Raw genomic sequence first — 18161 nt, 5'->3', positions numbered from 1 at the left:
CCATGTCAGTGTCACTGCAGTGCTGAGAATGATCCACCACCCAAATAATACCTGCTCTGTAGTCTGTGGTCCTGTGGGGGTCCTGACCATTGAAGAACAGCATGAAAGAGGCTAACAAAGCATGCAGAGAAACAAAGGATTACAGTCAGTAATTGTAGAACTACAAAGTGCTTCTATATGGTAAGTGGAGCTGATAAAATGGACAGTGAGTGTAGAAACAAGGAGGTGGTTTTAATGTTATGGTTGATCGGTGTAAATGCACTGTTTCTTTCAACCACAATGCTTAAATTATCCAAAACATACTAAAAGCTTTTTTCTTCTGGGTCTCAGGAGGATATGCCAGTAGGTGTGATTGTGTGAATGGGTGAGCCTGTCATGCTCTATAGTGATTTAGCGCCTTGTCCAGGGGTATGCTTATGCTTATGCTTTATGCTTGTAAATGCATAAACACATCATGTACACACATGATTTTATTCTGATGAGTGTCAAAACTCTACATTCATAAACATAAATGTTCCACTGTGGCAGAGACTGTATGTGTTATTTTTAATGTCAGACTGATAAAACACACGAGTTAAGTGATGTTCTGGTGATAATGATGTGAAAGTTACATGTCAGACATGAAACCCCATTTACTCTAATTTATGCTTGAGGAAAATGATGAGAAATGTTTATGCTTGTTTGCACTAGGGACGGGCAGTTTAACTGTTCAGCTTGGCAAATAGCAATTTCCTTAAATAAACAGCTATTTAATGTTTAAACGATCTGTTATGGGTGCTTTTTATGCCTGTCCATTACCACTGAGATCTGGGTTTAAACAGCCAGGGTGGGGGAGTTTTTTTTTTTTTTTTAATGCATTTTCTTCCCATTTTCCTCCCGATTTAGCGTTGTCAATTTTGTCCTTCGCTGCTGAGAGGTACCAAATTGCAACCGAGGAGAGCACGTCGCTGTACACCCCTCTTTCGACACCTGCACAGCCCTCCTCTTCTCACCCCTGCATTCTGCACAGGCGTCTCTTCCGCCAATCAGGGTCCTTACACAGCGTATGAAGACCCTCCCACCCACACATAGTCCGGCCCCCACCCTGCAGATACGGTGGCCAATTAGTATCTGCTGCAGGCACTGCCAATTATGCCCGCTAGATGGCGTCCAGCCAACCGGTGGCAACACCGAGTTTCGAACCGAGGAGTTCAGAAACTCGGTGCTGGTGTGCTAGTGGAATATCATGCTACGCCACCTGGGCGCCCAGGGTGGGGGAGGATTAGTAGCCAAAGCCCTGCGATTGATTGGTGCCGTGTCAAGAGTATTCCTGCTTTGAGTCCAGTGTTTCCCGGTGAAACTGCACCTGCCGTGACCCTGACCAGGATAAAGAAGTGGGACTTTGGTCATTGAATCATTGTACTGCTGTATCCTGGTCTGGGTCACGGTGGGTCCGAATCACTGGGCGAAAGGCAGGAAACACCTCTAACAGGTCGCCTGTCCATCACAGGACAATACATTTACATTTTCAGCATTTAGCAGTCGCTTTTATCCAAAGCGACTTACAATTATGACTGAACATGATTTTGAGCAATTGAGGGTTAAGGGCCTTGCTCAGGGACCCAACAGTGGCAACTTGGTGGTGGCGGGGCTTGAACCGGCAACTATCTGATTACTAGTCCAGTACCTTAACCATTGAGCTACCACTGCCCACGTGTATACCAATACACACAATCACACATATTCACACACACACACACACACACACACACACAGCCCTAGGGAGACTTTTAGTATCTCCAGTTAACCTGACTGCATGTCTGTATACTGTGGGAGGAAACCGGAGCATCTGGAGGAAACCCACACAGGGAGAACATGCAAACTCCACACAGAAGGGACCCAGACCACTCCACCTGGGATTCAAACCCAGGACCTTCATGCTGTGAGGTGGCAGTGCTACCCACCAAACCTTTTATTATTATTATTAATGGTAGTAGTAGTATTAGTAGTAGTAAAGGTGATCACTGTAATCAATTTTAGGGCTGCGGTAGGGATGACTAGTAATCATAAGGTTGCCAGTTCAAGCCCCAACACCGCCAAGTTGCCTCTGTTGGGCCTCTGAGCAAGACCCTTAACCCTCAATTGCTCAAACCATGTTCAGTCATAATTGTAAGTCACTTTGGATAAATGTCAATGTAATAGTAGTAGTAGTAAATGTCATTAAGTTGATTCTGACTCCTGGCAACCACACTGACCGTGTCTCTCCAGAACATCCTGTCCTCTATTTGGGTCTTCAGGCTTCAGTGGGTACATAATGCACTAATACACTGTTACATTGCACCTTCTGTAGAGCAACTGTGCAGTGAATAGAAACTACAGTATTTGCAATTTGCAACATCACTGATTTTTGAAATAGACCCTTTTTTGTAGTATTGACTTATTTGATTGTTATTTTTTAAATTACTTTTTGGCTACACAAGGTTTTTTTTTTCTTCCTCATGCCTGTGATCCACCAGTTTATAATTCCCTCTTACAAGACCATTGTCACTTGCACCCCCCCTGGTCACTTGCACTACTGGTCGAGAAGAGGTTTAGACTCACATCTATTCCCTATGGATGGGAATGCTATGGATTGGCTATGCCCTATGTGTCCCCCTATACTCCAATAACAGACAGCATGAATTGCTGTTACAGCAGCGAAGAGTGCAAACCCTGTTCAACCAGCCCTCCCTCAGACACAGCAAACTGTCTGTTAAACTCAAACTTGTAAGAGCCAACTCTCCTGGATTTTGGGACAGCGCATTAGACTTCTGGGCCATCCAAGCATGTATAGTCCATTTTTCGTAGACAATTGTAGATCAACTAGCTCTACATCCACCGTGCATCAGTTTAAAGAATTATATCCATGCCTGCAGTATACTTTACAGCAATGTGATTCTTTCATTTATGTATTTATTCATTTTCAAACCTAGGGACAGTTTAGATTTGCCAGATCACATTCTGTATGGGACGAAAGCATGGGAAGAACATGTATAACTTTTCATAGACATGACGGAAGGAAAGATTAAACTCAGGACCTTATGATGCTGTGCAGCACTTCACCAGCTGTGCCACCATGCTGCCCCAGACTGACTATGAATTAATACAAATATCAGGAGTTTGTATATCTTATGATTTATTACAATGGTTAGCATGCCAAACCGGTGCTTTTACATGGCACAAGCACCAGCATTAGACAGTTGCGGAAACATTTGCTGCAACTCCTTTAATTGGACCCATTAACTTTTTTATAGTGTTGTTTTATGAATGCACTAGAAATTCGTGGACAAATTTTATGGAGTCTCCTGTCTGGGGTCAACAGCACATCAGCAGAGGATACAACTTAATATAGCCTGTAATGAAGCCTGACAGGAAATAAATATTAATTAAGTGAGATCAAACCAGGCTTGAGCACTTGTCTTCATTAATGTTTAAGTGACAATGTAATTTTCTGTGTACTGTGACTCGCCGGGTGATGAAGCGTCTCTGTTGCCGCGTGTTGTTCCCTGAGTGCCGTCTGAAGTGTTTGTGTACAGCGAGTGGGATGGTGTGTTGCGCCGAGTGCTAAATGCACAGCCGAGCTAATATCAGCTTTCATGGTGCTTGTAAATTATAGATTTGGATATGAAGTTATAATAGCCACTTGAGTGATATCTGTTTCATGGAAAAGGATCGTCTCAGCATTTTTCTTTCATGGCGGTCCCTGGTGGTTTTCTGATTACCATCCGTCATGTTGATGCGCCATTGTTTATTGATCAAGAGCTCATAAACTGTGAAAGGATATAGCAATGATGGAGCCTCTAAAAGCATTCTTAAATAGATTAGTGTTGGCAAGTGAAAAACCACAAGAGCCCCTTAGAAATGAACGTGTGAAAGCCCACTCACAAACCAGCGAGATTAAAATGAGGCGAAGCGGCCCATGGGCCATCGTTTTTAATCCATGTTCCCCTCTATCATCCCATATTGTTTTTAAATTGAACCCTTTTATTGTAATATTGCAATCATGGTCGGCGCTGCTCCGCATAACTGAGTTGTCAATGACAAAAATTTCCCTCAGTGGAGAGTGAAGAAACCCAGGTAGGGCCGGATGTCCTCCTGTGTAATTTTTTGAAGTGTAATGCTGTTGCCCTGAGCCAGAGCTATTTGTCTTTGTGCCGTGCCCTGGTGTCTTGTGGTACATCACAGGAAAGATGAATGCAGCTAATAGACTGTGACACTGCCATTAACTACAGCTGTAATGAAAGTGTAATGGAATCAAGCAGCCATTTCTCAGCACAACACTGCCAGACATACAGTGTATCACAAAAGTGAGTACACCCCTCACATTTCTGCAGATATTTAAGTATATCTTTTCATGGGACAACACTGACAAATTGACACTTTGACACAATGAAAAGTAGTCTGTGTGCAGCTTATGTAACAGTGTAAATTTATTCTTCCCTCAAAATAACTCAATATACAGCCATTAATGTCTAAACCACCGGCAACAAAAGTGAGTACACCCCTAAGAGACTACACCCCTAAATGTCCAAATTGAGCACCGCTTGTCATTTTCCCTCCAAAATGTCATGTGACTCGTTAGTGTTACTAGGTCTCAGGTGTGCATAGGGAGCAGGTGTGTTCAATTTAGTAGTACAGCTCTCACACTCTCTCATACTGGTCACTTAAAGTTCCAACATGGCACCTCATGGCAAAGAACTCTCTGAGGATCTTAAAAGACGAATTGTTGCGCTACATGAAGATGGCCAAGGCTACAAGAAGATTGCCAACACCCTGAAACTGAGCTGCAGCACAGTGGCCAAGATCATCCAGCGTTTTAAAAGAGCAGGGTCCACTCAGAACAGACCTTGCGTTGGTCGTCCAAAGAAGCTGAGTGCACGTGCTCAGCGTCACATCCAACTGCTGTCTTTGAAAGATAGGCGCAGGAGTGCTGTCAGCATTGCTGCAGAGATTGAAAAGGTGGGGGGTCAGCCTGTCAGTGCTCAGACCATACGCCGCACACTACATCAAATTGGTCTGCATGGCTGTCACCCCAGAAGGAAGCCTCTTCTGAAGTCTCTACACAAGAAAGCCCGCAAACAGTTTGCTGAAGACATGTCAACAAAGGACATGGATTACTGGAACCATGTCCTATGGTCTGATGAGACCAAGATTAATTTGTTTGGTTCAGATGGTCTCAAGCATGTGTGGCGGCAATCAGGTGAGGAGTACAAAGATAAGTGTGTCATGCCTACAGTCAAGCATGGTGGTGGGAATGCCATGGTCTGGGGCTGCATGAGTGCAGCAGGTGTTGGGGAGTTACATTTCATTGAGGGACACATGAACTCCAATATGTACTGTGAAATACTGAAGCAGAGCATGATCCCCTCCCTCCGGAAACTGGGTCGCAGGGCAGTGTTCCAGCATGATAATGACCCCAAACACACCTCTAAGACGACCACTGCTTTATTGAAGAGGCTGAGGGTAAAGGTGATGGACTGGCCAAGCATGTCTCCAGACCTAAACCCAATAGAACATCTTTGGGGCATCCTCAAGCGGAAGGTGGAGGAGCGCAAAGTCTCGAATATCCGCCAGCTCCGTGATGTCGTCATGGAGGAGTGGAAAAGCATTCCAGTGGCAACCTGTGAAGCTCTGGTAAACTCCATGCCCAGGAGAGTTAAGGCAGTTCTGGGAAATAATGGTGGCCACACAAAATATTGACACTTCAGGAACTTTCACTAAGGGGTGTACTCACTTTTGTTGCCGGTGGTTTAGACATTAATGGCTGTATATTGAGTTATTTTGAGGGAAGAATAAATTTACACTGTTATATAAGCTGCACACAGACTACTTTTCATTGTGTCAAAGTGTCATTTTGTCAGTGTTGTCCCATGAAAAGATATACTTAAATATCTGAAGAAATGTGAGGGGTGTACTCACTTTTGTGATACACTGTAGGTGAAATGTTTAAAGATGAACCAGGAAGCCTAGAGATTTCCAAGCTGCCTGCCCTTGAACTCCTATCAGCCTTATATGAAACGTCAAAAAAGCTGCTAATACAAAGGACCCGGCTGCCCCATTTTATACATAAAACATTTCTATCGATTTCATTAAACTTCTATTGTAAAGAATGAAACCTGCGATGATGCATGTATTATTCATGCATTTTTTTTATCTTATGCCCTTACCCTGTATACAAATAAGTACAGATAGACAGTATTAAAACTCTTTACCTACAAAGTGATATGAAGCACTCAACTATGAAGCATCAACAATGTCTGCTAGAAACTAATTTTTTAGGAAGGATTTTTTTAGTGTCGAGTTGTGCTTGTGTCCTTGTATGTAATTTTTTACATTCTTTTTTATCTTTACAGGTAGGTCACAGCAGGTAGGGAGCCTTTCGTGGAAATACTAGGCACAAGGTAATTATACATGCTGGCCATTCTGCCGGTCATTAATTCACTGTCTGTTACACCACCGCTTAATCCTGATCACGGTCGAAAGGGCTCTGATTCTTTGATGAAAGGCAGGAAACAACCCAGTCATGTGTCTGACCATTGTGTTCCATCACTTTTCTTAATAATAACACTTTGTGATTGTTTTGAAACTGAGGACACTAACTTTTGCAGTTTCTCAAATGGAATTGTTGCCTGTTCTTGCTTAATACGAGACTTTAGATGCTCAAAACTCCATGGCCTATCATTCTCCATGGCCATCATTGTCACATTCTCTTCTTTATGATGTCCATACATTTTCAATAGAAGAGAGATCTGGACAGCAGGCAGGCCAGCCAAGCACACACACTATGCATATGACATTGCACTATGAAGTCACACTGTTGTAGTGCTTGGCAATGTCTTACTAAAATAAGCATGGACTTCCAGATGTCTCCTAGATGGCAGCATATGTCAGCCCAGCCACCACCAAGTAGCCACTGTTGGGTCCCTGAGCAAGGCCCTTAACCCTCAATTGCTCATTGTGTTCAGCTCATCGTTAAAGTCGCTTTGGATAAAAGCGTCTGCTAAATGCTGAAAATGTAAATATAGAAGCACTTTGTAGTTCTACAATTACTGACTGTAGTCCATCGGTTTCTCTACATACCTGTTAGCCTGCTTTCACCCTGTTGTTCAATGGTCAGGACCCCCACAGAGCAGGTATTATTTAGGTGGTGGATGATTCTCAGCACTGCAGTGACACCGACATGGTGGTGGTGTGTTAGTGTGTGTTGTGCTGGTATGAGTGGATCAGACACAGCAGCGCTGCTGGAGTTTTTAAATACCATGTCCACCCACTGTCCACTCTGTTAGACACTCCTACCTAGCTGGTCTACTTTGTAGGTGTAAAGTCAGAGACGATCGCTCATCTATTGCTGCTGTTTGAGTTGGTCGTCTTCTAGACCTTCATCAGTGGTCACAGGAAGCTTCCTACAGGGCGCTATTGTCTGGATATATTTTTGATTGGTGGACTATTCTCAGTCCAGCAGTGACAGTGAGGTGTTTAAAAACTCCATCAGTGCTGCTGTGTCTGATCCACTCATAGCAGCACAACACACACTAACACACCACCACCATGTCGGTGTCACTGCAGTGCTGAGATCATCCACCACCCAAATAATACCTACTCTGTATTAGTCCTGGGAGAGTGCTGATCATTGAAGAACAGCATAAAAGGGGCTAACAAAGCATGCAGAGAAACAGATGGACTACAGTCAGTAATTGTAGAACTACAAAGTGCTTCTATATGGTAAGTGGAGCTGATAAAATGGACGGTAAGTATAATAAGTAAGTGGTGTATATTTATTACAGTACCATAATGAGTCTCAAGCACTGCTGCCTAAGGGCTCGAAGATCTCCAGATTACACAAATCTTTTCTTAATGTTATGTACGGTAGAGGGTGAAAAGCTAAACTTTTTGCAGTCCTGTGTTGAGAAATATTTTTAACTGATTCTCTCAAGTGGTGAGTCACTACCCATGTTTACTTGCAAAAACTGAGCCTTAGTTGAGCCCATACATGATGCCCTCACTTGTTACCAATTCTCCTGCTTATTGTAGAGTTTTTAAAAAAAAATTAAACTTAAATATTCTTTACAATTTTGACTTTTATTTCGCCCCTGTCCCAAGTTTTTTTGAGTGTGTTTCAGCCATCTAATTCAAAATGTGTTTATACTGTATTTAAAAAATGTTTAAAAATGCTTGACATTTCCTGTTGACCTTAATGATGGAAAAATTGTATTTAATGTAATTTTATTAAAAAAAGAGGTCAGATTAAAAGATTTGTCATTGTGGTCAAAAGCACAGATTCAAAACTGAAATGCTTGCACACTAGAGCAATAATCTAAAGAAGTGCTTTGAGCAGATTAATTCAGAGTAATTCCTTATAATATTTTTGAAAAGTGGACTAGTGAATGTGTGGTGTACACTAAGAGAACAGTACAGAACTTACTACTCGATCCTTACAGTAAAGACATCCAGCAAAACAGTTATAAACCATTCTGCTGGCATGTTATTGGTGCTCTGACAATAATACAAATGTTTTTCTCCCAGATCAACTAATTAGAACAATTCTAATCTAATAGGAATCGTTTCCTTCAGAATCACGATGCCTAATTTCTGAAGATGAACGTGTACTAATAGCTTTCTGTTACCCAAGTGTAATTTCACTGTTAAGCTGTACTGCTGCTATTTATTCATCTTTACACTGTTAATGTTTTAAACTGGCTGATTGTCATCTATTTTATTTTCAAATGAATTGTGTTTGCTTGTAGATAAACAAGCGCCGGAGCCTGCTGAGAACGCCAGAAACACTTCATAATGCTTTCTAATGAATTTCCATCCTGGTGATAAACTTCTCTGATATCAGGGGAAATAAAAAGAAAACATGATTATAACCAAATGAGCCACAAACATGTCTTAGTTTTAATATCAGCAAATATAGGTAAAGTTAAATAGAAGATAAATTGAACCTTTTGTCGGCAGAAAGCAAATAAATTTACTTACCTTAGGTTAAGAGATAGAAATATAAAAAGCAATACATAAAGAAAAGAAGAGGACAATAAATAACTAAGCTCATTTCATATACCATGTGTTTAGTCTCTAAATATACACCGACCAGGCATAACATTATGAGGTGAAGTGAATAACACTGATTATCTCTTCATCACGGCACCTGTTAGTGGGTGGGGTATATTAGGCAGCAAGTGAACATTTTATCCTCAAAATAGATGTTAGAAGCAGGAAAAATGGGTGAGCGCGAGGATTTGAGCCAGTTTGACAAGGGCCAAATTGTGATGGCTAGACGACAGGGTCAGAGCATTTCCAAAACTGCAGCTCTTATGGGGTGTTCCCGCAGTGTCTGCAGTGGTCAGTATTTATCAAAAGTGGTCCAAGGAAGGAACAGTAGTAAACCGGCGACAGGGTCATGGGCGACCCTAAACCCTCAGTTGCTTAGACTGTATACTGTAACTGTAATGTAAGTCGCTTTGGATAAAGATGTCTACTAAATTCCAGAATGTAAATGTCATTCAAACAATACAGCCACAGTACAAATCAACTTAAGTATTAAGGATTGTTTATAAAGGTTTCACAGCTCTAAGCAGGATCTTCTGTACCGGTTGGTCATGGGAGTAGCTGTACTACCTAAACCCACTAGTTAGGAAAGACGTCTACATACACACTTGGCTGTGGTGTATGTTTGAGCAGCACATACTTCTGGGAAAATAAACATTTTAGTTTGAGAAAGTGCAGTCTATAAATGCTAGAAGATTTTATTTATTTATTTCTTGCTGTTTTCAGGTCATAAAATGAAAAAAACCTAAAAAAAAAAAAACCCTGCTATTTATATCTGATGTGTTACAGCTTTTCAAACACAGTGTACGCTTGCTTGTCGATAACAGCCCTGTATGCCAAAAAGGGATGGATTAGAGTGTCTTTCTTCTTCTTCAAAGGTATTCTAACAATTTTCAAGACCAGCAACTTTCTGGTCTATAAAAATTTATTTGTTTGCCAGGGGAGCAGACCGATTTGGACTCCCTCGACCGTGAAATCTTTGAGCCAAATAGAAGTATCAATCAGAAACATGAAGAGGCAGACAGAGAGTGAAAGTGAGATCTGACTGTAATTTAGACACGGTGTCTGGTGTAATGAATCTCAAGAGTATATATGACGAGATGAGAGACGTGTCCTAGATCCAAGGTCTGATTTTAAAAACAAATTTTTAAAAACAGAACACAGAAAAAATCTAGCACTGCCAAAGAAATCCAACTGTATATCTAGTGTAATTTATTGTTTGGATTTTGCTTTGTGCTCAGGGGAACATACATCTGTCTTCCTCAAACTGTTGCTACAAATGATGCCCTTGAAAGCATACATGTGTAAACAGACACCGACTAGGCATAACATTATGACCACCGTCCTAATATTGTGTTAGTCCCCCTTTTGCTGCCAAAACAGCCCTGCAACGGTGATGCTCTGTGTATTCTGACACCCTTCTATCAGAACCAGCATTAACTTCTTCAGCAAATTGAGCTACAGTAGCTCGTCTGTTGAATCGGACCACACGAGCCAGCCTTCGCTCCCCACGTGCATCAATGAGCCTTGGCAGGCATGACCCTGTTGCCGGTTTACCACTGTTCCTTCCTTGGACCACTTTTGATAGATACTGACCACTGCGAACCAGGAACACCCCACAAGAGCTGCAGTTTTGGAGATGCTCTGACCCAGTCGTCTAGCCATCACAATTTGGCCCTTGTCAGACTTGCTCAAATCCTCATGCTCACCCATTTTTCCTGCTTCTAACATCAACATGAGGATAAAATGTTCACTTGCTGCCTGATATGTCTCACCCACTAACAGGTGCTGTGATGAAGAGATAATCAGGGTTATTCACTTCACCTTCACGTCATAATGTTATGCCTGGTCGGTGTAATTGCTTTTATGTACCTGTTAGCAATTGGTGTGGATGAAACACCTGAATTTAAGAATAATAATAATTAAGAGGGGTGTCCACATATCCAGATCCAGACCCCAAATATACAACTGCATGGTGACGGATTTTAAATCTCTCTGAAATGCAATAGGAAGAAATATTAAAGAAACCAGCTCAAAGGTGACATCTAGATTAATGTAGATGTAGATAAAATAAAGCTGATAGTAAGTGTATCATTGTTATGAATATAAAACTTAAGATGCTCTTAGATACTGAGATCACAGCTCACAGTTCTCAGATAAGATAAGTGATGCTGAAGTCAGTCAAATCTGATCACTTTTAATCTGCTTCCTTTTGGGAATCATCAAGAAAACTGAAGATTTATACCAGTTCCAGATCAGTCTATTAATCTAGTACACGCTGTAAACTTTCCAATAAACATGTCAAGACTATTACTATTACTGTAATATTAGCTAGAGCAGCTAGCAGGACTAATTTAAATACAGTGTATCACAAAAGTGAGTACACCCCTCACATTTCTGCAGATATTTAAGTATATCTTTTCATGGGACAACACTGACAAAATGACACTTTGACACAATGAAAAGTAGTCTGTGTGCAGCTTATATAACAGTGTAAATTTATTCTTCCCTCAAAATAACTCAATATACAGCCATTAATGTCTAAACCACAGGCAACAAAAGTGAGTACACCCCTAAGAGACTACACCCCTAAATGTCCAAATTGAGTACTGCTTGTCATTTTCCCTCCAAAATGTCATGTGATTTGTTAGTGTTACTAGGTCTCAGGTGTGCATAGGGAGCAGGTGTGTTCAATTTATTAGTACAGCTCTCACACTCTCTCATACTGGTCACTGAAAGTTCCAACATGGCACCTCATGGCAAAGAACTCTCTGAGGATCTTAAAAGACGAATTGTTGCGCTACATGAAGATGGCCAAGGCTACAAGAAGATTGCCAACACCCTGAAACTGAGCTGCAGCACAGTGGCCAAGATCATCCAGCGTTTTAAAAGAGCAGGGTCCACTCAGAACAGACCTCGCGTTGGTCGTCCAAAGAAGCTGAGTGCACGTGCTCAGCGTCACATCCAACTGCTGTCTTTGAAAGATAGGCGCAGGAGTGCTGTCAGCATTGCTGCAGAGATTGAAAAGGTGGGGGGTCAGCCTGTCAGTGCTCAGACCATACGCCGCACACTACATCAAATTGGTCTGCATGGCTGTCACCCCAGAAGGAAGCCTCTTCTGAAGTCTCTACACAAGAAAGCCCGCAAACAATTTGCTGAAGACATGTCAACAAAGGACATGGATTACTGGAACCATGTCCTATGGTCTGATGAGACCAAGATTAATTTGTTTGGTTCAGATGGTCTCAAGCATGTGTGGTGGCAATCAGGTGAGGAGTACAAAGATAAGTGTGTCATGCCTACAGTCAAGCATGGTGGTGGGAATGCCATGGTCTGGGGCTGCATGGGTGCAGCAGGTGTTGGGGAGTTACATTTCATTGAGGGACACATGAACTCCAATATGTACTGTGAAATACTGAAGCAGAGCACGATCCCCTCCCTCCGGAAACTAGGTCGCAGGGCAGTGTTCCAGCATGATAATGACCCCAAACACACCTTTAAGACGACTACTGCTTTATTGAAGAGGCTGAGGGTAAAGGTGATGGACTGGCCAAGCATGTCTCCAGACCTAAACCCAATAGAACATCTTTGGGGCATCCTCAAGCGGAAGGTGGAGGAGCGCAAAGTCTCGAATATCCGCCAGCTCAGTGATGTCGTCATGGAGGAGTGGAAAAGCATTCCAGTGGCGACCTGTGAAGCTCTGGTAAACTCCATGCACAGGAGAGTTAAGGCAGTTCTGGGGAATAATGGTGGCCACACAAAATATTGACACTTCAGGAACTTTCACTAAGGGGTGTACTCACTTTTGTTGCCGGTGGTTTAGACATTAATGGCTGTATATTGAGTTATTTTGAGGGAAGAATAAATTTACACTGTTATATAAGCTGCACACAGACTACTTTTCATTGTGTCAAAGTGTCATTTTGTCAGTGTTGTCCCATGAAAAGATATACTTAAATATCTGCAGAAATGTGAGGGGTGTACTCACTTTTGTGATACACTGTAGCTGTTTAAATTATCAAGTTAAAGGTTTTATTTTTAGGCACAGGGTAATAAAAGTTTTTAAAGCTTTGGAAAGTACCTGCAGTTCTGCAATAGTTATAATGCCCTCATGATCTGGTTTATTACAGACAAACACATTCTTCCTAAACTAATAAAACACAAAAAATTTATACTTTTTGTTTTTATATTAAATGTACTGAATCAGGAGTGTAACTACGGGTGAGGGGTTGTTGGGGGGGCAGGTGCAATTAGGGCCCACGGCAGTGGGGGGTTGGTGGGGCCTCCACGACATGAACTCAACCCCCCACCGCACTGCCTTCCCATTGGCTGCAATCGCCAGGTTGTTATTATTATATTACAATATTGTAGCGGTGATATGTGAGTGACATTCAGTTGCAGTAGTCTGCAGTTAGTTAGTTTTGTACTTGAGACTTGCTGTATGGCCCCAGCATTGAACCCAATAGGTAGTTCGGGTGCTGGAGCTAGGCAGTCTAAAGTGTTGTAACGCTTATTGATGTCCTGACTAAACAGTTAAAGTGACTCTACCTTGTCGTGTGCCTTTATTCCCACACCTCCACCAAAAGACCCGTAGCATCCACGCGGGATGAGCAGCACTCGCTTTTTTTGAATGGGTTTTGTTTCACAATCCTCTCCAGGGTGCGGTTATCCCTATTGCTTGTACACTTTTTTTCTACCACATCTTTTCCTTCCCTTCGCCTCTCTATTAATGTGCTTGGACACAGAGCTCTGTGAACAGCCAGCCTCTTTAGCAATGACCTTTTGTGTCTTGCCCTCCTTGTGCAAGGTGTCAATGGTCGTCTTTTGGACAACTGTCAAGTCAGCAGTCTTCCCCATGATTGTGTAGCCTACAGAACTAGACTGAGAGACCATTTAAAGGCCTTTGCAGGTGTTTTGAGTTAATTAGCTGATTAGCGTGTGGCACCAGGTGTCTTCAATATTGTACCTTGTCACAATATTCTAATTTTCTGAGATACTGAATTTGGGGTTTTCATTAGTTGTCAATTATAATCATCAACATTAAAAGAAATAAACATTTGAAATATATCAGTCTGTGTGTAATGAATGAATATAATATACAAGTTTCACTTTTTGAATGGAATTACTGAAATAAATCAACTTTTTCATGATATTCTAATTTTATGACCAGCACCTGTATATATATGAAATTTGTTGAGGGGGCCCAAACATTTTTTTCCCTAGTTAATTCGACTTTATTCTCACAATCATTTCGACTTTATTCTCCAAATTATTTTGACTTTATTCTCCAAATAATTTCGACTTTATTCTCAAAAAATGCGACTTTATTTTCATAATCATTTCGACTTTATTCTCCAAATAATTTCTACTTTAATCTCATAATCATTTCGACTTTATTCTCATAATCATTTCGACTTTATTCTCATAATCATTTCGACTTTATTCTCCAAATAATTTCGACTTTATTCTCATAATATTTTGGCATTTTGATTTTATTCTTTTTTTTTTTTACAGTGACCCTAATACGTCATCATAGGAATCTGAAATGTATCTTAAAAGTAGATTTTGAAATAATCAGCAAATAGACAAACTACAAAGTCCATTTGCTGCTCTCTCGGAGATCACACCCAGAACACAATGTGACATTTTGAATGTAATAAAAAACTACTGAATCAAAACAACAGAAGATGTGCAACATTTCTTGAGCCTGCTCTTGCTCTCTGTTCATTCTAATGCTGAAGCATGGTGAAAACTTCGTTCAGTTTGGGCATGGCTCGCTGCCCTGTGGCTCAGCTAGCATATAATCATTGGGGTTTTTTTTTTTATAATTGTTTCAAGAAATTTGACAGAAAAATGTCAGAGTAGCGATCTGCTTCTCAAAGCCTAATAAAAGTTAAATGATGCTCTGTATTTAGTTGGTAAACCCTGATTTGATGTGATGGTGCAAATGTAGTTGATGTAATTTATGGCAAAAAGATCAATCCAGCAATTACTTATAATAAATAGTATGTGTGCCCATTAAACAAAAAAACTGTAGAGACAGCAGAGTAAATAAGGGATTAAAACCAAAGACACAGTCAATAATCACCACCTTCTCTTGTCAACTTCTCAGTAACCTTTATGTAAGGGCGGCACGGTGGCTCAGTGGGTAGGACTGTCGCCTCACACTGAACTGGAGATACAAAATTATCCATGTCTGTGTTTGACATTAAAACTTGTGAACTGATGAATCTTATGTAAGCAGTAACTACCGTTTCTGTTGTGAATGTAACCAAAGTTTGTAAAACACAACATTAAAATCATAATAAACAAACAAAAAAAAACTTTGTCAGTTGGCTGGTTTGTTGGCTAGTCTGATATTTATAACATATTTTAATATTTATGGAAATCATAATTGATTTAATAAGAACTAACAGAATTTGTGTTAAAATGTAATCTCCTTTAATCCTGTCTTCTTTGCCTCCCTAATCCACCTCCTTGCCCTTAGCCTTTGACCAGTGAGATGGGTGAACATCTGTACTAGCAGACATTAATTAGCACATTTATAAAACAAAGTCTTGATTCTCCAGGTTATTTCTGCACTCATAGATAAAGCCCATTTGGTATCAGCTCAAGATCTGTAAAACATTTTGCCCACCGTGTATATAACAGAGCACAGGCAACACAGCACATTTTCATTTTTAATAATTATTCATACTACACAAGGCTTTGTGATGAACAGACCATCGAATGATGTTTTTCATAATTGGGTCAAAGGATGTGCTTAAAAATAACATATACAGTGTATCACAAAAGTGAGTACACCCCTCACATTTCTGCAAATATTTCATTATATCTTTTCATGGGACAACACTATAGAAATAAAACTTGGATATAACTTAGTCAGTGTACAACTTGTATAGCAGTGTAGATTTACTGTCTTCTGAAAATAACTCAACACACAGCCATTAATGTCTAAATGGCTGGCAACATAAGTGAGTACACCCCACAGTGAACATGTCCAAATTGTGCCCAAAGTGTCAATATTTTGTGTGACCACCATTATTATCCAGCACTGCCTTAACCCTCCTGGGCATGGAATTCACCAGAGCTGCACAGGTTGCTACTGGAATCCTCTTCCACTCCTCCATGATGACATCACGGAGCTGGTGGATGTTAGACACCTTGAACTCCTCCACCTTCCACTTGAGGATGCGCCACAGGTGCTCAATTGGGTTTAGTCCATCACCTTTACCTTCAGCTTCCTCAGCAAGGCAGTTGTCATCTTGGAGGTTGTGTTTGGGGTCGTTATCCTGTTGGAAAACTGCCATGAGGCCCAGTTTTCGAAGGGAGGGGATCATGCTCTGTTTCAGAATGTCGCAGTACATGTTGGAATTCATGTTTCCCTCAATGAACTGCAGCTCCCCAGTGCCAGCAACACTCATGCAGCCCAAGACCATGATGCTACCACCACCATGCTTGACTGTAGGCAAGATACAGTTGTCTTGGTACTTCTCACCAGGGCGCCGCCACACATGCTGGACACCATCTGAACCAAACAAGTTTATCTTGGTCTCGTCAGACCACAGGGCATTCCAGTAATCCATGTTCTTGGACTGCTTGTCTTCAGCAAACTGTTTGCGGGCTTTCTTGTGCGTCAGCTTCCTTCTGGGATGACGACCATGCAGACCGAGTTGATGCAGTGTGCGGTGTATGGTCTGAGCACTGACAGGCTGACCTCCCAACCTCTGCAGCAATGCTGGCAGCACTCATGTGTCTATTTTTTAAAGCCAACCTCTGGATATGACGCCGAACACGTGGACTCGACTTCTTTGGTCGACCCTGGCGAAGCTGGTTCCGAGTGGAACCTGTCCTGGAAAACCGCTGTATGACCTTGGCCACCATGCTGTAGCTCAGTTTCAGGGTGTTAGCAATCTTCTTATAGCCCAGGCCATCTTTGTGGAGAGCAACAATTCTATTTCTCACATCCTCAGAGAGTTCTTTGCCATGAGGTGCCATGTTGAATATCCAGTGGCCAGTATGAGAGAACTGTACCCAAAACACCAAATTTAACAGCCCTGCTCCCCATTTACACCTGGGACCTTGACACATGACACCAGGGAGGGACAACGACACATTTGGGCACAATTTGGACATGTTCACTGTGGGGTGTACTCACTTATGTTGCCAGCTATTTAGACATTAATGGCTGTGTGTTGAGTTATTTTCAGAAGACAGTAAATCTACACTGCTATACAAGTTGTACACTGACTACTCTAAGTTATATCCAAGTTTCATGTCTATAATGTTGTCCCATGAAAAGATATAATGAAATATTTGTGATACTTTTGTGATACACTGTACATATCTACATTTTCTGGTTTAAGTTTACAGAGTGTGAATCATGAAGTCCTTGCTTTTAAATAATCTCTTAAGGTCTCCAATGACACATTTGCCCATCTTTCATTATGCAGTAAAACTGGGGTTTTCTTTGTTGTTCTGATGAGGACTAATTATGGGGTTTCTCCCACCACCAGGCAGCTCCAAAAGTTTGGAGCTTTCAGACAGTACAATACAATACATTAATGTTGTCTTTAAGGAATGTTCAAGGTCTTGTAAATCATAGACCCATTGCCTATTTGGGACAGTGAAATCATCTCCTTTCTCAGGTTTTGTGACCATGGTGACCAGGGCCGGAGTGGGCCCCTTTTTCAGCCCGGGAGTTTCATGCCCAAACCCGGCCCACTTTTTCCACGGAGGAAAAATTTGAATAAATGAAACAGCAGCTAGCTCTTACAATGACTTTTTATTGGGTATAAGTTCAGGTGTATGTTGGTAAGTTAACAAAAAACACTTCACTTAAACATGTTTAATTCAAATTTAAATCAGATAAAGATTTAAAAGGTAAAAAATGTGATAAAGATGAAAAAGTATTTACATTTGTACATGAGCAATAAGTTGAAATAAAAATTAAAATTGCATTTGTCTTTTTAACAGAGAGGTGCTCTATTGTTAGGTTTACACTAAACTCTTAAGTAGCTTCACTATTTAGTAGGCTACCTACAGCATCAAAAGCCTCCTAAGCAGTGCACTTTATTAATAACGGTGTCATTGTCTAT

Source organism: Trichomycterus rosablanca, chromosome 10, assembly GCF_030014385.1.
Source record: "Trichomycterus rosablanca isolate fTriRos1 chromosome 10, fTriRos1.hap1, whole genome shotgun sequence".
NCBI classification, from domain to species: domain Eukaryota; kingdom Metazoa; phylum Chordata; class Actinopteri; order Siluriformes; family Trichomycteridae; genus Trichomycterus; species Trichomycterus rosablanca.
This window is presented reverse-complemented; position numbering follows the sequence as displayed.